At 41.6% G+C, this 24,251-nt stretch overlaps 1 pseudogene; it reads right to left on the bottom strand.

The window, feature by feature from the left end:
* Positions 1-11: 11 nt before the first annotated feature.
* On the bottom strand, positions 12-20,769 carry LOC117511495 (annotated as a pseudogene).
* Positions 20,770-24,251: the final 3,482 nt, after the last annotated feature.

The following is a 24,251-nucleotide window of genomic DNA, read 5'->3' as shown; positions in this document are numbered from 1 at the left end:
TGATATATATATATATATATATATATATTTTTTTATTATTTTTTCTTCAAGGGGAAATGTTATTTTTCTCTTTGTCAGAGTCCTCATCTCTTCCTTTCTGTCGACCTTTCAGAACATTCCCCATTCAACTCCAACTGTTGGAAAGTACAAATAAAACAAAGGATTTTTCAGGCCTGAGCAAAACACTGTTTCAGTAGTGTGGGGGGGACAACTTTCCTCCCTTCTCCCGCTCCCAAGAACATCCCAAGTTAACAACACAAGTCTGGACAGCTAATAGAAACAGAATACATACAATGCACATCGTTGTAAACTATCCCTTTTAGAAATTCTTTGCTTATGCAAACCACTCTTTGTTAGTCACAGAGTTCACATGACCTTTGGCGCTTCCCCCAAAGGTGTTCTGTCCTCTGATGCTCCCAACATGCCCAAGGCCAAATATCATTGCACAGGAGGGACCAATAGCACAAGGCTGCACGAGCTGGCTTTGGTACAAACTTGATCAACTGTTGGTGGTCAGTGGTTAATGTGGCGGAAGAGCTATGCAAGGGCCAGTCCTCTCAGTTACACAAAAGTGGAGTTGGATGCACAGGCAGAAAAAAAAAAAAAAAAAAAAAAAGTGAACGAGAGCATTTCGTGAAAATTCTCAACGAGCCCTTATCCGTTTCTCTCGGCCCAAACACCACCAGTCCAGACAGGGCAAGCAAGCAGGCACAGTTCCTTTTTAGTGTTAATCTGTTGTTTATCATTAACTTAAGGCAATCAAACTCAGCAATTATTTCCACCGTCATTGAAAGACTGGAACAGTAACACAAGTGGAGGCCTGTTATGATGCAGTGTTCTTTTCATTACATAGTGGGCTTTATGTGCTCTGAGTTACTAACTAAATGATTTACAATGCTGCAGTAGTGGCATGAATTAAAAACAACAAAAAAAAAACCCAAAGCACAGTGTATTCTCTCTGTATTACGTTGGTGCTTCGCTGCAAAGGCAGCCAACGGCTATTATTAAGCGTTACACAACAACTCCAGTGGAAACACTGCGTCCATACATCACAATTTAACAGCTGCAGTTGATCAGTTGGTACCAGTGAGCTTGAGCTTTACAACTGGCATTTTACAAGAAAGCGTGCTGGTCATTGAAACGTTTTCATTGGAATGGAATTATAATAAGCATAATAAGTCGTAAGAATCATCATAATAATAACATTAAGAATATACAAATGGTGAATACAGAAGTGATGCAAAATAGCTTACGATAAAAACAAACAAACAAAAAGATAGAAATAAATAAATAAAAGATACCACAATCAGACATGCTTCAAAGCAGTTATGTTTGGCAAGAAAGCAGTTTTGCTGTATCATAAAAACCTCACAGTGAAAATAGTTATACCCCTTCATGTTTACGAAGCACAGTATTCAGTCAAAAATCTATACATATATGTCTCACCTTCATCTATTTCTTCTTCATAGAAGAATCAGGCTGTGCGGTACCACAATCAAAGGCCCACCCACCCCCACCCAGTGGCTCAGGAGCAACGTGTTCATCCGATTACCTTCATTAAACCAAAAACAAAAACACACACACACAAAAAAAAAAGCTTCTCTGAACGGGACCGAAGAGTTGCGGCTGCTGTGTACTGGCTTGAAATGATCTGAGAAAAGAGGCGATCTAATCCCAACTGCAGCAATTCCAAAAATATATATATTTCCAAACATCACCTTCCTAAAACAGACTTTAGAAATTTAGTCAAATGTTTAAAGGCAATATAATCTAGATATAGTTCATGTGATCAACTCTTTGTGGAATAAATGTCAGACAAAATTAAATATTATATGGAACTAAAGCAGCACCTTTGCTGCCAGCAGCCGGGCAAAAGAGTTTGTGATCATCGCTGACTTTAACCAGAACATATCAGACATGTCTTCTCTTGCTTTTCCTAAATACTTTTGTCTTTGGTCAATATATTCCTCCTCAGTTTATACATATATTCATACACACACAAATATGCATGTACATACACACATAAACGTGTAATAAACTGGATATTTGTGCACGTATGTATTCATATTTTTTCATAAAGGATCTCTTGCAAAAAACATCAAGATTGAAATAAATAATCCAGAAACAAAACAAAAAACATGAGTACCTGTTACTAAGTCGTGAAATTTAAAATAAAAAACAAAAATTTACTGGTGAAAAAAAAAAAGAAGTGAAATTTAAAAAAGTAGCCTTATGTACAGCATTTATCTTCTTTTGACACAGGCTAAAAGGCGTATTAAATAAACAAACTTTGCATCTTTCAAGAAGCCTGAGAGAGAGGCTAGACACGAGAACAACACTTGTCCTTCAACATGTACGCGCGCCACGACACCGCTCAAACAAGAACATTTTCTTCTCATCAAGAACGATTTCCTTTTGAAGGTCTTCCCCCCTCTTTGCTTGAGATTCAAGTGATGGCGTTTGTAGTTCTCAGCCACTCGCTCGCACTGCGAGTCCAAGCCCAGCAGTTTCGTGTGTGTGCAGCGGCGGATCGTCCCCAAACTGCTGTCGCCGTGGCTGTTAACTGTTTGGCAGTCCATCATTCAGGAAGTAGGTTGTCATCTCCCCTTTACCTTTGACCTTAACAACACCACGGCACTCCAGCACGTACCCCTTGCTGGCAAGCACCTGGTAGAGATCTGTAGTCACCTGTGAGCAGAATGGAAGGAGTCAGATTTAAATGTCCCATGAATTTCTAAACAGGACAACCATCTTATAAAATAAAAAGCAATTTTGATGGACCCAAAGAAACCTGAAGAAAGTATTGGCTGCTATAAAATGAACACCCCATTAAATCTGATGGATAATCCAGATCCAGATGTTGGCATACCTCACTTTGTTGTTGTTTTTTTTTCCAGGATTTTATTTTGGCCATTTTTTTCAATAACTGAGAAACTATTGCACATATGATATCTGGGAGTGTCTGTGAGATCCATGGATTTTTCACCCATAATTTCACTACAGTGTAAGGAGAAATGCTCAAGTCTACCATCTGGTTTTATACATACCTAGCGTAATGCTAGAATGAACTGTATATGTTTCGATATAACTCAAAACATTTGTATTTCAATCTAATAACCACAAGATGGTGCTCCAGCTTATAAAACACTTCAAGTGTGAGGGTCAGTGTTCTCAGTATCCTTCTAGGATGCTAGTCCGATACAGGTTTCTTCTCCAACATTACTGGTTACAAGTCATATCAAGTCTGGGAGCATGTACTGGTGCCAGACAGTAACACATCCACCAGACTATGGGCACCCCCCAAGTCCGGGATGGCAGTCACCAGTGGTGGGCACAGCTAACCAAAAAGTTAGCTTTGATAACAGTTAATCTGCTAACTGAAAAGTTATCTTTTATAAAGCTAAATGGATAAACCCCTAAAAAATTTAGCAGACGTTACAGATAAAAGCTAAACCAATAACTTTTAGTATTGATTTCAGTACACTAGCAGCTACTGACACAACGAGCCAGCACTTCTGTGTCAGATTAGCTTTCTCTCAGCAAAAGAGACCTAGTGACTCTAGGTATTATTACACCATAATGACTCGCCCGCATATCATGCAAGTCATCAACAGGCATACAGTTTTATCTTATGGTTAAAATTTTAACCAAACTAATTCCAGACAAGTTATTTAAATTAACGTCACATCTGGGTTTTATAAAGTGAAAATATCAGCTATATGTTTTAGTTTTAAAGTAATGCACTAATTTTGAAGGTTTTAGCAGTGCATTATGGGAAACATTTCATGACAGGAGAAATGCATTGAGACGCTCTGATGAGCCTGCACTTTAACTGCTGCACATGGACAACAGTCTTAAGCTCTTTGTATATTGTGCCTAAAACTCTCGTGAATATATTCTCTGCGTTTACAGACACTGTTATTGTGTTTGTTTTATGTAAACGTGCCAGAAACTCAGGTTTATTAAAAGTTTTCAGGGTCTCTACTGCTCTTTATCTACTGAGCTATCTGCTTATTTAAAAACCTACATGTGCCAAATAGTCTGTTCACTCACCTGTATACGGTCAGGTACACCTGTGCTGTCCATACGACTGGCCACATTAACTGTGTTTCCCCAAATATCATATTGAGGCTTCCGTGCCCCAATAACCCCCGCTACCACAGGTCCAATGTTCAGACCTGGTGAGTTAAAGAATAAATATTCCATCAAATCAAATCCGCTATGTCCTTACATTCTACATGCTGTCTTTAAGAAGGCATGAGTACACCCCCCCTACCTATCTTCATCTGGAAGTTGTTGAAGGAATGCTCATTAATGTATTTCATCTGTTCCCTCAATCTCATAGAATAGTCAGCCAGTGCAGTAATATGGGTACGACCTTCTTTGTCATAGGTGGAGTCATTGAGACCAGAAGCCGCCATGTAGGTGGAGCCAATGGTCTTGATCTTCTCCAGCTGCCTGTACTTCTCTTCACTAATGATCTGAGATTAAAAATAAATAAAGGCTGATAAAGAAGCACAAAGCAGCTTTTGAACATTCATAGAGAGAAACACAATTGAGGAGCTTTATAGAATAGTTGCAAAGTTTACCTCATCAAAGTCAGCGATGATCTCATTGAGAAGTCGGAGGCATTCTACTCCTTCATTGTTGGCCTCCAGCTCGACGTAAAACTCAGAGAAATTGCTGATGGAGGCGAACATGACGGCCACACACTCACAGGACTGGTAATACAACTCATCGTTGCGCCGCTCTCGTGCCAGAAAGTGAGCAGCTACATCCTTAGGCAGAATATTATGGAGGAGACGACGGTTGTAGGCTTGCAGTTCCTCCATCTCCTCCTTCTCCTCTGTGGCCTGGGAATGAAAGTGGATTTTTTTGGTGGATGTACATTAATTAACAAAGCAAATATTTGCTTAAAAATGTTTGTGAGTCAGGTGTATGACTGCTTTTAATGCAGCAGTGTAAAGGGATTGTCGCTAAAGAGACAAGATAGCACCCTCCAGTGGATGTTATTGGTACCTGCAGTTTCCACAGAAAGTCTAAGCGTGCAGTGGATTCAACCTGCTGGGCATGAAGGTACAGCGCCAGAACGAACACTGTGAGGATCACAGGGGTCATGACCCTCAGGGACACTTTGGTCACAGCAAATGTGCTGCAAAATAATCGACACATGGACAAATAAGTGTTAACAGTTTTTATAGAGGTACAGAATGAGAGAGGGTCAAAACAGAAGTAATACTTGGATGAAATCTTACCACTGGTTTGCAGTTTCATTGAAACTGGACCTAAGAGTGCAAAGATAAAACAAACATAAATAGTTCATAATAAATAATATATTTACATACTGGAAAGAGCCATGATGAAGATTTTGTTAAAATTTGAGTGCAGCTACTCTGTATATAAAAAGGGAAATCAGTTGAACTTGCATAATGTGTGGAAAACGTTTTTGTCAGAAAACATGCACTGGGTCAAACGTTTGTGGGTTTGCATGTGAAGGCACAAAAACACGGCAATGCAATGAAGAAGCTTCTTGCTTCTTCAAGAACTTAATGGCATCATAATAAATTGGTTTATTTTCTCCATCACTCCAATATCGTCTTACTTTAGTTTTCATGTTACTCTTGTTAAAATAATACCCTCCCCCCACTTAAAAGAAGATATTAAATCCCATATTACTGCAGAAGATGCCATGACATCCATCAAGCTTATTCCCAGATACTGTAGCATCAAGCAAATAAGAGTCTATAACTCCCCCTACATTGGACACCAATCCATTGCAGGTTACCTGCCCAGCCAAGTGTGGTACCTATTAGCCACCATGGCTAAATATTGGAAGCTGGTAGCCAGATTTACAATGATGTCATGTTTATGGCCCATGTCTTGGGGGGGAGCTTTGGCTGCCTTTTTCAGTGATGGGACACTGAGCTTGTCCAAAAAAATGTGAAAAAATCAAATTTCAGGTAGTTGCAAAGGAATCCATGACCTTTAGGAGAGAAGTGTGCAAAATGTACTACAGTAACAAACTGGAGGTATACATCATAGTGTCTTGTGAAAATCAGAAGTGGGTAACTCCAGCTTCAGTGAGTAAAAGTCCTACCACAAATTTGTTCCATCCACAGACTCAACCAGCTGATTTTAACCAGTTCAACTCTTTAAGCAGGAAGATGAGCTAATCAGTGAAATCACTTGCTTTAGCTGCACAGGAGGAGGCGTTCTAATCCAATTACATTTTTTCCGCAAATCTGATTGGTTAATCGTGTGAGATTTCAGACCATAAAATATCGCATGGATGGTGGCAAAATATTAAAACCACTTCACATTTGATGTGTTACTCCGTCCCCTGACCGCGTTGCTGCACAGGTGTCACCAATGGCGCTGTCACCAATGGCACTGTCAGCTGAGAGTGACAGAAACAAGTGCAGCAAGGACGGTGCTGAAATGTGTGGATTTAATGCATTTAACTGGATTGATTGATCTTCCCCTCGAACTGCCACCTTATCATGGTGGGGGAGTTTGCTTACCCAGATGATCCTAGGAGCTATGTTGTCGGGGGCTTCGTGCTCCTGGCAGGGTCTCCCGTGGCAAACAAGCCCAGGTGACGGGTCAGACTAAGGGCAATTCAGTTCAGAAGCTCCCATAACCGATACGAAATCAAGGACCAAGACGTCGCCCGGTATGGGGGAGCCGGGGCCTCACTGTGGAGCCAGGCCTGGGGCTCGCGCGCGAGCGCCTGGTGGTCAGGCCTCAGCCCACGGGGCCCAGCCCGGCTCAGCCCGAAAGAGCGATGTGGGCCCGCCCTCCTGTGGGTTCAGCACCTGCAGAGGGGGCCATGGGGGTCGGGTGCAGAGAGGACTGGGTGGCAGTCGAGAGCGGGTGGCCCGGTCCGCGCTCACAGCCCCTGGCTGTTGGGACGTGGAACGTCATCTCGCTAGGGGGGAGCCTGAGCCTGTGCGGGAGGTTGAGAGGTACCGACTAGAGATAGTCGGGCTCACCTCCACACACAGCTTGGGCTCTGGTACCCAACTCCTGGAGAGGGGCTGGACGCTCCACTTTTCTGGCGTTGGGGACATGTCTCTCACTGTTGTCTCGGCTTATGGGCCGAGCGGCAGTGCAGAGTACCCAACCTTCTTGGAGTCCCTGGGAGGGGTACTAGATAGTGCTCCGACTGGGGACTCCATTGTTCTCCTGTGGGACTTCAACGCCCACGTGGGCGACAACAGTGAGACCTGGAGGGGGGTGATCGGGAAGTACAGCCTCCCCGATCTGAACCCGAGTGGTGTTCAGTTGTTGGACTTCTGTGCTAGTCACAGTTTGTCCATCACAAACACCATGATTGAGCACAAGGGTGTCCATAAGTGCACGTGGCACCAGGACACCCTGAGCCGGAGGTCGATGATACGACTTTGTAGTCGTATCATCTGACCTTCGGCCACGTGTCACAGACACTCGGGTAAAGAGTGTCTGTGACACGTGGCAGACACTCGGGCTGAGCTGTCGACCGATCCCCATGGTGGTGAGTTGGACCCGCTGGGAGGGGAGGAAGCCGGTCAGACCTGGCCACAGAATCTCATCTCTGCTGTTTGCGGATGATGTGGTTCTGTCAGAGGAGCTGGGGGGAGGTGTATGCGGACCGGGAGGTCTGGGCAGCTTTGCTTGAGCTGCTGCCCCCACGACCCGACCTCGGATAAGCGGAAGAAAATGGATGGATGGATGGATGGATTGATGGATTTAACTCAGTGCAGCTGATGAGATGGATAAATCTGTGGGTCTGCTGCTCACAGAATTTCCAGTTTGGCATGAAGACGCTGTTGCTTACAGAATTACTTACAGAAAAATAAACCCTGCAAATAATGGAATTGGATTAGAATGGGAATAACCCTGTTGTGTCTGATGATTTGCCGACGTTTGCAAATAGCCGTTTTACCGGCTCCGCTGACGTGACCGTAAAATCCAGCACGAACGTCCGCAAATCATCAGACACAGCAGGGTTATTCCCTAAATACACGGCTGGACCCTTACTCACTGAAGCTGACGTTTTTCATCTCTGGTGTAAATGAAACAATCCTGAAGATAAATAATATTTTTGAGTGTAGTGGATCTTTAAATATAAATTGAAAATCTTACCATTGAGTACTAGTTTCATTTAATTCACTGAAAAGGGATAAAAAAAAAAAAACAATTAGCACAAGTTTTTTATATATGCAAAACTTCAACATAGCACTATAATCAAATTATATTTCAAAATTCAACAGGCTGTTATTACATTGTTAGGTGCATGCACGCTGAGTACTCCGCAAGGCGGTCATGTAGAATGCCGTGGGGAGCAGAGACGTTTAATGTCAACATGTATCCTCTGTGTAAATACACGGACATGACTGAATCTATGGATAACACTGCAACAAATGCTTGTAAGTCGCTCAAAGAAAGGTGGAAAAAGTCCCTTAAACATGTCCCAGATGTGACAGTCAGAACAATAAGATGATATTTAGTAGATAACACTGGTGCCGTCAGCTGTGTAATCCTGTATGCACTGTGTGCACATTTTTGTCACGGCTTTATTGTAAAAATCATTCAGTATTACAACAATAAAAATAGCTTGTGTTAAACTACATTTAATGTCTTGATTGAAATGTGCTTCGCACAAATGACAGCTGTGTTTGGGGAGGAAAGCTGTATAAACAGCGGCATTTTCCATCAGGAAGCGTTGTCAGGTCGATTGCAGAATGCTATACGTAAAAACGCAAAGTTCCATTTATTGCCTGAAAACAATGTTTCAGTTGTCATGAAAAGAAAACACCAACTCAATATTTTCAAGTGTTCAGAAACAGTAGCCAAGCACTGTAAGCTGCTTCTCTTACATGTTTTGGATGAATAGGCACTTAACGCTCCACATGCTGACAGTGGCGGTAGGAGCTCATGGTTAGTCAAGCGAGATTTACTCACTACTGATCAAGCATGCAATTGAGAACATCACCACAGTCTATTACTGTATTTTCTGGACTGCAAGGCATGCTTTTTATTTACTCATTTGGCTGGTCTTGCGACTTATATGTCGAAGCAACATTTATCTCAGAAAATACTGCATTATCATCCTCGGCCACAAGATGGCACAGTCTACAAGATGGTTCTGTATACTGTACTGTTTAATTTACACTTCGGAGCAGAAGGTGGTAGTCATGCACCTTTAAAATGGATGCCAACTGCCATAAAATAAGATGAAGATCTGAATGAGGAGGACTTGGTAGGTCTTTGAGAATGGGCAAAATTAATAAACCATGTTCTCAAACTGAAAGACCACACTCTTAAATAAAGAGAGGAAACAAGCTTCATACTACTCAGAATTTCACCTGTTTGCACTTTGTGGGAATCGCAACAAGAAGGGTGGCCAGGCTAAGGTAAGCGTAACTATGATCTTTTAAAAATGTATAATCAATTAAAAAGTTTATTACATTTAATGAGGTGAACATGCGTGTGTGTGTGACGTCAGTGTCTGGTTGTGTGTTTACACTGCAGGAGCAAGCCGTAAGCACTGAGACACTTTCACGTCTTATACAGACGCCAAACAGAGAAATTTAACTTTTTTTTAGATTTTATTTTATTTTATTTTCGTGCTGGTGGATGACGGGATGTTTTTTTTTCATCACGGGAAGAGTTGAGTGATCGCTGTGATAAACGCTGACATCATGTGAATGATTGAGGCGCAGCTGCGACTCTTCCACTATTAAACGTTAGCGTTCTCTGGTTTAGGCTGAAAACACAGGAGTACTTCTTTTAAAACGCTACATTTCTTCAGCCACAACAAGGAACTATTTTTAGAAGTCGTTGTCCACATTCAGGATGCGTGATGTTGATAAGTTTTCATCAGGCTGTCACGACGAGTCCAACTGAAACGGCTTAACAGGTCAGATTAAGATTTTTGCTGTGGCTCAGCCCTGTTTTTAAACACTTACTGTAGTCAAGTAATGTTGGAACTGCAGGATCTTTCAGCGAGTTTTTTTGGCTTTGGTTTTGTGTGCAGCCATCACGTTAGTGGACGCATCTGTAAGTGAGTGAGTCAGACGCTATTTTTAGACAAGCAGCCAGCCAATGCACCCAAACACAGTCACGCTGATCGCACCTAAACTTTGTGAAATTTTTGTCAGTCCGTCTGACACATAAAAGTCAACATGGATACATTAAGGCGTGATCTTGGTCAACCACACCAAATTTTAAATTTCTGACCAATCAGAGCTGTTCTTTACAGTTTTTTTAATTTGATAGATTTATTAATGTTCAAAAACAAAAACAAAAAAACTCATACAAAGGGTGGAAAATGCATATTTTTGTATGTTTTATCAGATAAAATAAAAATTATTTTTAAGCTAGTCCCTCTTTAAGACTGTTCAGTGGTGACAAGAAGCTTCTATGTGCTTCCTACAATAACATTAATTAGCCTGTTATTTTCTCCTCCCCCAGTGGGTTGTTTCTCTTATATATAAATTCATTTGCATCTTGTTGCATGAAGCAGTATCACCAAGATTCAAAAAGAAAGCAACTGATTTTTTTCCTCTTCATGATGCATTTTTGTAATACAACTAAAACTCTGGTCCAACATATAATCCGGAAAATAGGGTACGCTTTAATTTAAGGTATGAATCATCAAAACATGCAAGGAAAATTATCAATATCTCATATAAACAGTTCATTATACTGATGAATCTTAAAATTTTGTGTATCACGATGAGTCCCCAGCCGGCAGCACTTACATGGCATTGGAGGTGACAAAGAGGTCCGCGTTGTCGAACAGTGCTACTTGAGGCCACTCGACCAGCAGCAGGAAGGTGAGCTGGATGAGCAGCATGAGGGCCAGCTTCCCAATGCTGCTGATCTGCAGGAACACTGAGCATGCCAGCAGCGTCAGCAGCACGCTGTAGCTGAAATACTGACACAAACAGGGCAGCAGTATCCGCCAGTCACGAATTAAAAGATCTACCAAAGGGAAACGTGACATTTTCTCCACAAATGAAGAACTGGCAACATAAAGTAAACGCTCACCTCAGGAAAGGGACAGGAGGGACCTCGGCTAGGACAGATCTCCAGGCCCCCTTCAGTAGACACATTCAAGGTGTGGATCAAACATGGCGTCACCATAGCTGTGGAAGTGTTCAGCTTCTCAGCGACACATTCCACCAAGCTCTTGGTATCACAGGCAAACTGAAATAGAGTCACATACACGCATGCATGAGAATATTTCCAGTACGTTGAGATAATTTGTGGGCATGGTGTCAACTCTTTGGGATGGTGACTTCTTTGATCTTACCATATTGACAAAGGCAGAGATGAAAACGAGGATAATACTAAACACTCAACCAGCGTACTGTTGGTGCGCGACTGGACAATCTTCTTTGAAACAGTCTGCATTGCAGCTGGAAAGAGCTGCACAAGAGAAAACAGTAGATACAATATTACTTATATTTTAAATATACAAGCAAGTGCAGGGTGGTGGCCAAGTGGTTAGTGCGCCCGGTTCAACTCCCACGTCTGCCACATTTCTCCATGTAATGTGGAGTTGTGTCAGAAAAGGCATCCTGCGTAAAACCTGTGCCAATTCAACATGTGGATCCACTTGGATTTGCTGTGGCGACCCCAAGTGCAAACCAAGGGAGCAGCCGAAGGGACTTGACTTTATTAAATATACAAGCAAGAGTGACCTCTAGTGGCCATCAGGACACTGTGATTAGTGGTACAGATTCACTACTTCACACCATGTACAGATTCACTACTTCAATCATGCAGTCAGTGCGCACTGCAAAAACAAACAGCTAAAGAAACAAACAAAAATATGTTGTTTTTGTAGGGAAAAAAAACCTGGAGCTGGAGCAAAATGGTAGCACAAGTAGTTACTGTAGTAACAATAGTAATTAATAATTTATTGCAAATGACTGGTTTTATACTGTAAAATTTAGTTTGCTCTTTACATATTTTTGCTGGATTTCTTTTTTTTTTACATAATTATTCTGGTAATTGTAGCTGCCTGCTTTTTACTGTTAAAAACTTTTTTTTTTGGTTTGTCTGTCTGTCTATATATGGTCATTCATTTAGCATGTTAAAAGATGTCAACAAGGCCCAAATATGAGGTTCAATGGATCTTATTTGTACCAGAATATAGAGTGCACCTTAATATAAGTCGCATCAACCAATTTTAAACAAAAAAAAAATTGTTTACATAAATAGGCCGTACTTGTCTATAAGCCGCAGGCCTCCACGTTGTAACATGACATATTTACACAGAAAGATGTTTGGATCAGTGTGGAAGGTTCCAGGTTCAAACCCCACCCCTGCCATGTTTCTCCATGTAACGTGGAGCTGCGTCAGGAAGAGCATCCGGCGTAAAACTTGTGCCAATTCAACATGCAGCTCCACCACGGATTTGCTGTGGCGACCCCGAGTGCAAACAAGGGAGCAGCCGAAGGGACTTACTTTTTTATCCACCAAGACAAAAATAAAATAAAAATATAATGCAATGCTAAATACCTTTGGCTGTATGAGCATAAAAATAGGGAAAATGTGACCTTTTGACCTCTTAAAACAGGTCAAAAGGTTAGCCATCTTTGAACTTGGTCAAGGTCTGTATCCGAAGAATGTTCCCTATGAATTTGAAGACCCTGACAGTAATAGGACTGGACTCATGATGACCACAGACCGATGGATGAAAGGATGGACGCAAAGTCTTCGCAACACCTGATGACCATATTTTGCCCTGGGGCAAAAAAAAAAAGTTAATTACTCTGTTTGGCTTCCGTGTGGAGGGGCGGGGCCGTGCCACAATGTGTGCACACTTGATGACGTGCATTTCAACATCTACAACCCCTGGCAAAAATTATGGAATCACCGGCCTCAGAGGATGTTCATTCAGTTGTTTAATTTTGTAGAAAAAAAGCAGATCACAGACATGACACAAAACTAAAGTCATTTCAAATGGCAACTTTCTGGCTTTAAGAAACACTATAAGAAATCAGGAAAAAAAATTGTGGCAGTCAGTAACGATTACTTTTTTAGACCAAGCAGAGGGAAAAAAATATGGAATCACTCAATTCTGAGGAAAAAATTATGGAATCATGAAAAACAAAAGAACGCTCCAACACATCACTAGTATTTTGTTGCACCACCTCTGGCTTTTATAACAGCTTGCAGTCTCTGAGGCATGGACTTAATGATTGACAAACAGTACTCTTCATCAATCTGGCTCCAACTTACTCTGATTGCTGTTGCCAGATCAGCTTTGCAGGTTGGAGCCTTGTCATGGACCATTTTCTTCAACTTCCACCAAAGATTTTCAATTGGTTTAAGATCCGGACTACACGTATTTGCAGGCCATGACACTGACCCTATGTGTCTTTTTGCAAGGAATGTTTTCACAGTTTGTTTTTGCTCTTTGGCAAGATGCATTATCATCTTGAAAAATGATTTCATCATCCCCAAACATCAGAAAAGTGTCCAAAATATCAACGTAAACTTGTGCATTTACTGATGATGTAATGACAGCCATCTCCCCAGTGCCTTTACCTGACATGCAGCCCCATATCATCAATGACTGTGGAAATTTACATGTTCTCTTCAGGCAGTCATCTTTCTAAATCTCATTGGAACGGCACCAAACAAAAGTTCCAGCATCATCATCTTGCCCAATGCAGATTCGAGATTCATCACTGAATATGACTTTCATCCAGTCATCCACAGTCCACGATTGCTTTTCCTTAGCCCATTGTAACCTTGTTTTTTTCTGTTTAGGTATTAATAATGGCTTTCGTTTAGCTTTTCTGTATGTAAATCCCATTTCCTTTAGGCAGTTTCTTACAGTTCGGTCACAGACGTTGACTCCAGTTTCCTCCCATTCGTTCCCCATTTGTTTTGTTGTGCATTTTCGATTTTTGAGACATATTGCTAAGTTTTCTGTCTTGACGCTTTGATGTCTTCCTTGGTCTACCAGTATGTTTGCCTTTAACAACCTTCCCATGTTGTTTGTATTTGGTCCAGAGTTTAGACACAGCTGACTGTGAACAACCAACATCTTTTGCAACATTGCATGATGATTTACCCTCTTTTAAGAGTTTGATAATCCTCTCCTTTGTTTCAATTGACATCTCTCGTGTTGGAGCCATGATTCATGTCAGTCCACTTGGTGCAACAGCTCTCCAAGGTGCGATCACTCCTTTTTAGATGCAGACTAACGAGCAGATCTGATTTGGTGCAGGTGTTAGTTTTGGGGATGAAAATTTACAGGGTGATTCCATAATTTATCTCAGAATTGAGTGAGTCCATATTTTTTTCCCTCTGCTTGGTCTAAAAAAGTAACCATTACTGACTGCCACAATTATTTTTCCTGACTTTCTATAGTGTTTCTTAAAGCCAGAAAGTTGCCATTTGAAATGACTTTAGTTTTGTGTCATGTCTGTGATCTGCTTTTTTCTACAAAATTAAACAACTGAATGAACATCCTCTGAGGCCGGTGATTCCATAATTATTGCCAGGGGTTGTACATGCTCTGCCTGCCAAAGAAAAGAGTTCAGCTGGCGGTGGAAAAGCAAGCCAAGCTTAACCGTTCCGACTCGTACCGTACCGACTCGGACCACTCGGTAGAAACAGGGCTGTTGGCTTACGCTAGCTAAATTGTCATGGTGTGACAGCTGCATAACTTATTCGCCGTATCTAGCGTATTCACAGAATTTTTCACAAGAAAGCATACGTCTAAAATGTCAAGGTGTGACAGGCGTATAAAACAGCTATACCTAAATACTCCCTGTATGCCCAAATGTGGCTGCACTGCATGTTTAAGATTAAATCTTAAAATAATTTTTCTATGTTCTTACTTTTAAAAATTGCCTTGTCTCAGTTATTTTTTTTTTTTTTTTTTTTTTTTTTTGGAATCATGCTGCAAACTTAAATTTAAGATTGGAGCTTATATTTGGAAAAACAATGATCCTATTTAAGATAAAACCCAAACTTTTATATTTGTACAGTTGTGGAAAAGTATAGCTGGATTTCTGATATTATTTGTATTTCACAGTGCACTCGATTTGTTCTGTGTGTGTCAGTAAGTTGTAGTACCTTAATGCAAGAGTATATGGCACAGATGAAGAGGATGTTGGCAAGTATGATGAAGATACTGCGTAGATACCCAGCATCCACTGGGGTGCTGCAAGAAAGAAAAGAAAAAAAATCCACTTAAACATTAAAGTCAATAATAAATTAATGTCAATAAGACAACTACTCACTGTGGAAAGATGACAATCTGTATGAAGGATATAAACAAAACACTAGCAGAGTGCAGGCAACATAGCCTCCGAAACGATCATCCACCTTCTTTGAATACTGGAGTCACAAAAACAGATGAAGAATATCAGAAACTAGAAGAAAGAATTTCAAATGGATCAAGCTGTGAGTTAAGAATCGTAAAATATTATGAATAGCAGTTGGACCTTTTTCTCTAAGCTTGAGGTCTGGAAAGTGAGGAGGAACTTCTTAACATGGTCTTTTCTTAATTGGTCAATGCTGCGAGCATCGATGGCTCTGTCCCAAAAACTCATCCACCCTCATCCTCCGGGTTCATGGCCTCCTGAAACGCAACGGCTGGAGAATAACAGGACACACACACACAGCAGGAAGCAAAAGAAGTTAAAACACAGTTAAAGAGTGCAGCAGTGTCATGTTTGTATGTCATCAACAGACGATGCTCACTTGTCTTTACTGGAGGCCTCATCAATCCCCTGAAGAACAGAGAGGAACATCTGATCACACTGTGTTCAGACACAACAAAGTAACATGCAAAAATGTCTAAATTCTGACACTCATACAATAGTAAGAAGAAGAAGTAGAAAGCTCTCTATAAACTGTGTGTCAGTGCTGATTCCTGAATTCTGAAATGGATGAGAGACTACAACGCTTCATGGACAAAACAGTAATTCACTGCAGGTTATCCAGCAAGTCTGGTACCCATTCACAGCTGTGTGGACTGGGACAAAGAAGAACAGTGTCTTGTCCAAGATATGCATACAGGAAGCATGACTGGGAATCAAACCCAGGTTTATACAGTAGTGTTCAGAATAATAGTAGTGCAATGTGACTAAAAAGATTAATCCAGGTTTTTGAGTACATTTCTTATTGTTACATGGGAAAACAATGGTACCAGTAGAGTTCCAGTAGATTCTCACCAAATCCAACACAGACCAAGCATTCCTGATATGCACACTCTTAAGGCTATGAAATTGGGACTATTAGTAAAAAAAAAAAAAGTAGAAAAGGGGATCGTAGTGTGGACATTCATTCAGTGAGTTGTCAATTTTGTGGAACAAACACGTGTGAATCAGGTGTCCCCTATTAAGGATGAAGCCAGCACCTGTTGAACATGCTTTTCTCTTTGAAAGCCTGAGGAAAATGGGCACGTTCAAGACCTATGTTCAGAAGAAACAGCGTAGTTTGATTAAAAAGTTGACTGGAGAGGGGAAAAACGTATACGCAGGTGCAAAAAATATAGGCTGTCATCTACAATGATCTCCAATGCTTTAAAATGGACAAAAAAAAAACAGAGACGTGTGGAAGAAAATGGAAAACAACCATCAAAATGGAGAGAAGATAACCAGAATGGCAAAGGCTCAGCCATTGATCAGCTTCAGGATGATCAAAGGACAGTCTGGAGTTACCTGTAAGTGCTGTGACAGTTAGAAAGACGCCTGTGTGAAGCTAATTTATTTGCAAGAATCGCCCGCAAAGTCCCTCTGTTAAATAAAAGACGTGCAGAAGAGGTTACAATTTGCCAAAGAAACACTCAACTGGCCTAATGAGAAATGGAGGAATATTTTGTGGACTGATGAGAGTAAAATTGTTCTTTTGGGTCCAAGGGCCGCAGGACAGTTTGTGAGACGACCCCCAAACTCTGAATTCAAGCCACAGTTCACAGTGAAGACAGTGAAAGCATGGTGGTGCAAGCATCATGATATGGGCATGTTTCTCCTACTATGGTGCTGGGCCTATATCGCATACCAGGTATCATGGATCAGTCTGGATTATGTCAAATACTTGAAGGTTCATGTTGCCTTATGCTGAAGAGGACATGCCGTTGAAATGGGGTGTTTCAGCAAGACAATGACTCCAAGCACAGCAGTAAACAAAGCAAAATCTTGGTTCCAAACCCAACAAAATTAATGCCTCGCAGATGTGATAAATCATGAAAAACTGTGGTTATATGTACAACTACCTACTAGTTTAGTGATTCACAGGATTGCTAAAAAAGCTGTTTGAATGTAATAGTTTTGAGTTTGTAGCCTCAACAGCAGATGTTACTATTATTGTGAACACCACTTTTCTCTACTTTTTTTTACTACAGCAGATGTTACTATTATTGTGAACACCCCCTTTTCTACTTTTTTTTTACTAATAGCCCAATCTCATAGCCTTAAGAGTGTGCATATCATGAATGCTTGGTCTTGTTGGATTGTGAGAATCTACTGAAATCTACTGGTACCTTGTTTTCCATGTAAACAATAAGAAATATACTCAAACCTGGATTAATCTTTTTAGTCACATAGCACTACTATTATTCTGAACACTACTGTATAGTGCAGGGGTGGGCAATCGTGTGCCATGAAGGGCCGAGATACTGCAGGTTTTCTTTGCTACCATTCACCTCAGCAGGCGATTTCAATGACTATCAGGTGTTTATGTTCAGGGGAGAAGCTCATCAGCAAACCCACCTGCTGAGGTGATTGGTTGCAAGGAAAACCTGCAGTGTCTCGGCCCTCGATGCCCACCCCTGGTATAATGGTAACCCAACCCCTATCCGCTGAGGTATCTGCTGTGCATTATAAGGTAGTCTGTCATTATTTAGCCTCACCATTTGTCTGAAGACTTTGGAGTCTTTGGTCCTGGAGAAGGTTCTGTCAGGGACCCAGCGTGGCATCAGACCCTCGTTAGAGGTTGGCCCTCATCCGCTGCATCTTAGCCATCATTGCCTTCTCCTCTTTCTGCTCCAAGAGAAGAACAAAAAAAAGCAACTGTTTCTCTGAAGTTGGCAGGGTGTCTTCCCTCACTAGACTCCTTTGAGAACTACCTAATCTCAGCAGATTTATCATGAAGTAATACACTGTATTTCTTCTTAATTACAGTGCATCCAGAAAGTATTACAGTGCTTTGCTTTTTCCACATTTTGTTATGTTACAGCCTTTTTTCCAAAATGGATGAAATTCATTTTTTTCCCCTCAAACTCCTACACACAATACCCCATAATGACAAACTGGAAAAAAAAACGGTTGTTGTGTTTTTTGTTTTTTTTTTTTAGATTTTACCATATTTATTAATAATAAAACAAAAACTACGAAATCACATGTACATAGGTATTTACCAGCCATGCCACGCACTGAGCTCAGGTGCATCCTGTTTCCACTGATCATCCTTGATATGTTTCAACAGCTTACCTGGAGTCCACCTGGTGTAAATTCAGTTGACTGGACATTAATTGGAAAGACACACACCTGTTCTACATATAGGACCCCACAGTTGACAGGCATGTCCGAGTACAAACCAAGCATAAAGTCAAAGGAATTGTCTGTAGAGACAAGACTGTCTGGGGGCACAAATCTGGGGAAGGGTACAGAAACATTTCTGTTGCTTTGAAGGTCCCACTGAGCACAGTGTCCTCCGTTATCTGTAATGGAAGAAGTTTGGACTCACCAAGACTCTTCCTAGAGTGGCACCTGTCTAAACAGGTGGGGAGCAGCCTGGACAGGACACCAGTCTGTTGCAGGGTCACATATAGACAAACACATTTACACCCGCACATACACCTACAGACAATTTTTAAGTTTCCAATCCACCTATCCTGCATGTCTTTGGATGTGGGAGGAAGTCGGAGCACCCGGAGGAGAACCCACGCAAACACAGAGAGAACCTCCAAACTCCACACAGAAAGGCCACAGGTGAGAATCAATCCCATGACCTTCTTGCTCTGAGGCAACAGTGCCAACCACTAAGCCACCATTTTGCCCTATTATTATGGTTGTTAATGATTTTCCAGTACGTAACTCGCACCAGTGTGTACTTGGGACAATACGATAATTCTAAACATATTTCCAAATTCAGTATTTAAAAATAATGGGTACTGATCTTTCTGAGCAGGATTATATTTTCTTTGGAATGGGAATGAACAGTGGGTATGTTTGCACACTGACCCTTTTTTGGCTGCAGCAAGTACAGGAAGGTCTCTATGTTGTTCTCCTTCAGATAGGCATTCCTCTCACCTCCAAAACCCTGGCTCCACTCATAGTCTCCATATTAGATACTGCAGTGTGGCTTTGGTGATGTGGATCGCTCAAGAAGGGACAAAACACGCAGGAGTCTGCATATGTGGTGGACACGGGGTGTGCCACGTGAACGTGTGAACATCCATTTTCCCTCACCCTGCTTTGCCTCCTGCCTCCATTGTGATTGGCTAGTGTGACATCATTGGACCACCCGTCCGAACTGCCACTTCCTGAGTCCCCAGCACACCGCAGTGCACGCGCCCGCTGTGACTGCCAACGCGCATGTTGACGTTAACTCCCGTCACCTCGCGTACCAGCCTGCAAAAAACACATCCCGCACATAAAGTCTCGATAAACTCCTGCAAAAGCTCTGCACTCCTCAACATGCAATCACGTCATATTTCTACTCACGAGATGGCCTCTATCATGTCAACCCCCATCTCCACACAGCAGTGGGCGTGGTCAGCCCGAGGTTCAGGCAGCCCAGATACGCAATAGTAGCAATCCCCTAAAATTTTAATTCGTAGACAGTGATTTTCCTAAGAAAAAAAGAAAGAAAGACAAACAATATGGGCAAGAGAAAGGAACAAGACAGAGAATGAGGTTATGCATAAACAGGTCTTCCTTTATGAGTATACTAGGACAGACGGTGGAGAAAGTGAATGTCGGTGGCTCCTTACCGATGCTAGCTTGTCAAAACGGGCAAAAAGCTCATTGAGTGTCATGACCAGTTCCTGAGCTGTGCACTGAGATGCCAGGCTGGTAAAACCCTCAATGTCTGCAAACAGAATACTGCAGAAGAGATCAAAAGGTGGGGAGACAGAAAAGACTGTTAACCAATGACTGTGATTCCTGAAAGCGCTCACCTGTCAACTGCAGTCCGACACACTGTGTCGGTTTAGGAAATCACACAGACAAAGAAGCCAAAGTATTAACTGTGTTTGCATCTCTGCACTGCATTGTGGGCTGTCGACCTTGAATGTGGCAGCAGGTCTGACCGTACGGTCTTTTGGAGGAGGTCTTGTCTAGCTTAACGTGTGTGACAGCAGGAGGGTGGGAACGTGTGCTGTGTGTTTATTCAATACTGTAATTCAATGTGTGCTGAAGCTCTCCATCTTTAGGGATTATATTATCTTGGCTGCTGGTGATTAAGTATTCCCTCAATGGTGTTAATTAGTCTACACTCTGCCAAACCACGCTACCCTCTTATGATTCTCCAGCCATGCTGTGTGTATCTGTTGAAATATGTGAGAGACATCCTCGGTGCTTGATTTACTGCAGTAAGCAATGGGTTTTATATTATACAACACATGACATCATTTATGAAGGACAGTATGCCAGACGCAAGACAACTTCAGGCCCTCATATAGTCGGTATAGAAAATCAGGGTCAGTTCAGTTCTGCATGTACTGGTGCCGCGTATGGACACATCCACCATACTACGGAATCTTCTTGGGTCCATGAAGGCAACCACCCAGCGAGACAACTGGTCCATCTCTACCTCTCAAAAACAGCCATTTATTTAGCACATCCAGGTGAATACAGGTCGTCTCCTTGGCCTTCTCCAGCTACTGGAGTCCTCAACACCTAAGCACCGTAGGCTGGATCATGCACAGAGAAACGTGCAACATGGCCAAAATGTCTTAGCTGATGTTCCATCACAATGCAACTGATACCTTGGTGATATGTGTCTTCCTAAGTAAGCATTTGATTGACACAAATCCATTCCAGCCGTTCACAGAGATCCTCTGAAAAGACAAAGGATGAGTATCAAAGGCATACAGGTATCCCCTAGGTCAATGATTGACATCCTAGTCTCACAACCAGGAAGCCCCATGACTCTAAAGACTTGGACCTTTGCTCTCCTGCAAAGGTATCAGCACTGCTGAACACCTCTGTCGAGTAGCTTCATGAGCCAGTAAGCTTTTTCCAGATGTCTCAATCTGAAAGGCAGCAGGGAGGTGATGGTGTAGCGGTTAAGCAGAGGGCCTGAGACCAGCGGATCCTCGGTTCAAACCCTGGCTGGCTGGAAAATCACTAAGGGTCAGCACCTTGCATGGCAGCACACTGATATCTGTGTGTGAGTGTGAATGGGTGAATGTGAGGTATTACTGTGAAATGCTTTGAGCTTCTGATATAATAGAAAAGTGCAACATACATAAATATCACTGCCAAGATAAGTGAACGTCTGCAAGTTCAACACCTTCACCACGTACAGATACACTTATGATGGCTGAGTCCAGGAAGTCATTAAAAGCTTAGATCTTAGTCTTGATCCAGGACAACTGCAAACCCAGACACTCAGATTCCTTGATGCTGCAATCATGGTATCCATGAAAGGGTGTCCGTTCTGTAAAAGTCACATCATCACCCGCAAAGAAGTCAAGGTCAGTAAACCTGTCTTGACCAACAAAGGAACTGAAGCCACTGGTTTCCACAACCCTATCAAACACCAGTCCATTCAAGTATTGAACACGTTAGGAGCCAGAACACATTTTGATGAAACAAGTATTCACTGGTAAAAATCAGAGATTCTACCTTACCATTACCCATCCTCTGACCCCCCCACATTGAGGCCTTCTCTATTATCCTCCAAATTTTACTTGTACCTATTTAATGTGGTGAGTTTTACATTTTATCTACACACTGAACTTCCAAATACATCAAAATTAAATCAAACACAGGCAAAAGGGATTAAGGAAAGGCTCTCGTAGGTGTTTTTTGATTACAGGAAGAAGGCTCAAGCAGAACAGACTCAGTGTTGTGACCATCTGCTTTGGCCATAGTAACAATAAAATAAAAAAAAAATACAAATAAGCAATGTACAACAAAGACATATAAAGTATGCAGCACAGTCTGTTTTTTTGTTTTCCCTCATCACAAAAAGTGCCCCATGAGTTTTTCCATTTTGCTATTTATAATCCTCACCCTTCTCTTAACTCTAACCATAGCCATGTGCCCCCTCCCCTAAACCTAACCATAACCCCCATCACCCCACAGTTCGTGCTTCCATCACAAAAAGCACCCCATTTTCATGCCTCGTCACAAAACCATAGATTAATGTACTTTTCGTAATACCACCACAAACTGCCGTGAGACTGGGTTGCAAATATGCAAAGACATAAATGTTTAAAGTAATGATAGCCAGCTGCTACTGTGAGCAACATACATTTTAAGCAAAATCATTAGTAATTAACAAGTTTGACACAAAGTTGATTATATATATATATATATATATTTTTTATTATTTTTTCTTCAAGGGGAAATGTTATTTTTCTCTTTGTCAGAGTCCTCATCTCTTCCTTTCTGTCGACCTTTCAGAACATTCCCCATTCAACTCCAACTGTTGGAAAGTACAAATAAAACAAAGGATTTTTCAGGCCTGAGCAAAACACTGTTTCAGTAGTGTGGGGGGGACAACTTTCCTCCCTTCTCCCGCTCCCAAGAACATCCCAAGTTAACAACACAAGTCTGGACAGCTAATAGAAACAGAATACATACAATGCACATCGTTGTAAACTATCCCTTTTAGAAATTCTTTGCTTATGCAAACCACTCTTTGTTAGTCACAGAGTTCACATGACCTTTGGCGCTTCCCCCAAAGGTGTTCTGTCCTCTGATGCTCCCAACATGCCCAAGGCCAAATATCATTGCACAGGAGGGACCAATAGCACAAGGCTGCACGAGCTGGCTTTGGTACAAACTTGATCAACTGTTGGTGGTCAGTGGTTAATGTGGCGGAAGAGCTATGCAAGGGCCAGTCCTCTCAGTTACACAAAAGTGGAGTTGGATGCACAGGCAGAAAAAAAAAAAAAAAAAAAAAAAAGTGAACGAGAGCATTTCGTGAAAATTCTCAACGAGCCCTTATCCGTTTCTCTCGGCCCAAACACCACCAGTCCAGACAGGGCAAGCAAGCAGGCACAGTTCCTTCTTTAGTGTTAATCTGTTGTTTATCATTAACTTAAGGCAATCAAACTCAGCAATTATTCCACCGTCATTGAAAGACTGGAACAGTACACAAGTGGAGGCCTGTTATGATGCAGTGTTCTTTTCATTACATAGTGGGCTTTATGTGCTCTGAGTTACTAACTAAATGATTTACAATGCTGCAGTAGTGGCATGAATTAAAAACAACAAAAAAAAAACCCAAAGCACAGTGTATTCTCTCTGTATTACGTTGGTGCTTCGCTGCAAGGCAGCCAACGGCTATTATTAAGCGTTACACAACAACTCCAGTGGAAACACTGCGTCCATACATCACAATTTAACAGCTGCAGTTGATCAGTTGGTACCAGTGAGCTTGAGCTTTACAACTGGCATTTTACAAGAAAGCGTGCTGGTCATTGAAACGTTTTCATTGGAATGGAATTATAATAAGCATAATAAGTCGTAAGAATCATCATAATAATAACATTAAGAATATACAAATGGTGAATACAGAAGTGATGCAAAATAGCTTACGATAAAAACAAACAAACAAAAAGATAGAAATAAATAAATAAAAGATACCACAATCAGACATGCTTCAAAGCAGTTATGTTTGGCAAGAAAGCAGTTTTGCTGTATCATAAAAACCTCACAGTGAAAATAGTTATACCCCTTCATGTTTACGAAGCACAGTATTCAGTCAAAAATCTATACATATATGTCTCACCTTCATCTATTTCTTCTTCATAGAAGAATCAGGCTGTGCGGTACCACAATCAAAGGCCCACCCACCCCCACCAGTGGCTCAGGAGCAACGTGTTCATCCGATTACCTTCATTAAACCAAAAACAAAAACACACACACACAAAAAAAAAAGCTTCTCTGAACGGGACCGAAGAGTTGCGGCTGCTGTGTACTGGCTTGAAATGATCTGAGAAAAGAGGCGATCTAATCCCAACTGCAGCAATTCCAAAAATATATATTTCCAAACATCACCTTCCTAAACAGACTTTAGAAATTTAGTCAAATGTTTACAGGCAATATAATCTG

Source organism: Thalassophryne amazonica, chromosome 6, assembly GCF_902500255.1.
Source record: "Thalassophryne amazonica chromosome 6, fThaAma1.1, whole genome shotgun sequence".
Lineage (NCBI taxonomy): Eukaryota > Metazoa > Chordata > Actinopteri > Batrachoidiformes > Batrachoididae > Thalassophryne > Thalassophryne amazonica.
This window is presented reverse-complemented; position numbering and strand designations above follow the sequence as displayed.